Here is a 2129-nt window from a genome sequence, read left to right as displayed (position 1 = left end):
GCCACAGAAGTGGCTGTTTGGGCCAGTTCCAGCTTTTGTCACTCCCGCTGGCTTGAGTTACAAAAAAAAAAAAAAAAAATAATCAACCCACACAACTGTCTACCCTGGCTTGCCCTCTGTTCCCTTAGCTTGCTGGTGCCACAGGGTGGCTCCTTGTAGCACTTGTATTTCTAATGCTTTTAGCTTTTCAGCTGAAATCATTAAGGTTGTTCTTTCCGATACGAGTCTACTGCTTCCTGATACTAACCAAAATCCACGTGCTCTCAGCATTTCAGCATGTCGAACATTGTTCGACATTTCATTGTCGAACAACTTACTCTAAAAAAGGAATATTGTTAATATTGTTTTCCTTTAGCGTATGGCATGTCGTTATTGTCTGTGCCCTTTTGGCCATTTTACCTTCTCAGTCTGGTGTGCTTCCACTGCTGCCTAATTTTTCAGAAACTTTGAGTAAAACTTTCACTTGTGAAAGAAAAAGAAACCATTTGTCTTTTTCATTTCATTTGGCTGAAACAATGTTCAGAGATGAATAAAATGTGAGTGTGTGTCGGCGTCGTGGGATTTTGGAGCCGTTTCCCACCAATCACGGGACAAAACATGATGCCTTAGCTTGTTTGAGGCCATGGACTGGCATCCCAAATACCAAGCCTGAAGGGCAGCTACTCCAAGCGCAAGCTTGGGCTCCTGGTGCAGTTTCACGTCCCTCCTTGCACGAATGGAAGTAAAAGAAAGGCTGTGAGATGAGAAGTTGTTGAGGTTTGGATACATCTGTACAGAATTTCCTTGGGAGCTGCAAGTTCCTTCGTCAAAGGAAAGAAGCCTTTAGGAAGAGGCCAGCTGGAGGGTATGGCACAAGCACAGGTACTTTCTCTTGGAACTGGCGCAGGGTTTGGACCATTGCAGTGCTGAGCAGCTAAGGAAGCCGATGTATTCAACAGAGCTTTTCTCAAGCGGGGTGGGTTGCTCTGAGCTCACTGTGCACAGTCCTCAGCGTTAGCAGCTCTTGAACAAGCCGAACACCTGGACTGGGTTGTCAGAAATGAGGCACAGACCACCGGGGCCTTGTGGCCCGAAGGCCTACCTGTGCATGGCTTGTGTGGGGACTCAGCATCACGAGGCGTCATCTGCCACCTTTGGAAGTGACAGCGTCTAGACCTTAAGATCGCATTTCGCTACACCTGCCTTTTAAAACAGATGCTGGTTCTTCAAAGTCTACTGAATGAATAACCTTCCTTTGTATTTTCATGTGATACTAAATCATTTGCATTTTGTAATGTTGGTGTTTTAAAACAGATGTAAATGCCGCTCGGTAATCTCTATGCTGTACTTCTTATGGAGTACATTAACTTAATCTCTGCGTAATTATGCCTGCCATACACAGTGACTTGCTCAGCTTTGTACAAACTATCCCCACCTTGAAAGTTTACCTAGCTAGGTGAAGTGTAGCAATTCATTTGGGTTTTGTTGGTACACATACCCTTGCTCTGCAACTGCTGTTGAAATTCTCAGCCATAAATGCAAATTCTTTCTAATCTGCGAGCCAAATGGCTGCCTGCATCAGATGGATTACTTCGACCCAACAGCATACAAAGGGTTGGGTGGCTACAAGAGAATTTTCATCCCTGTCATCTCTTGGATATTTTAATAAGCTGTTGCCAATAAGGTTAATCATGAAGACTGCCATGTTGCTGTTTCCTCACTCTCCCATGGAGCTGCAAAGTGCTTGTTGGTAACTTGAGGAGTTACGACTTTCTCTTTGGGGACTGGCTGAGGCACGAGTTAAGGCTTCAAAACTCTTTCCTCCATAGCAGCTACGCAATGACGTATTTCATCCACATCTGGCACTACCGTCGAGTATGCCTGTGTGTGAACACGTGCCACAGCAGGACAGTGTCCCACCTTGGCGTGGTGAAACCCCTGCAGCACTTTTCCTCAATCTCCATTTCCTGTCCTTGCTGAGGAGTTGGAGAGCGGCTGTAATTCTCCCCGTTCTGTGAAAGTGCCGTTTGCGGATTCTGTTTCTTCTAATGTTGGAAAACGTTGGGAGACTCCCTCCCTGTTTTTATTACCCGAACAGTAAGCCAGCTGATTTCCTAGGCCACGGCCAGAGGATGACTGATGGGACCCAG

Source organism: Gavia stellata, chromosome 3 (genome assembly GCF_030936135.1).
Source record: "Gavia stellata isolate bGavSte3 chromosome 3, bGavSte3.hap2, whole genome shotgun sequence".
Classification (NCBI taxonomy): Eukaryota; Metazoa; Chordata; class Aves; order Gaviiformes; family Gaviidae; genus Gavia; species Gavia stellata.
The sequence above is the reverse complement of the archived record's forward strand: the minus strand, read 5'-3'. Positions refer to the sequence as shown.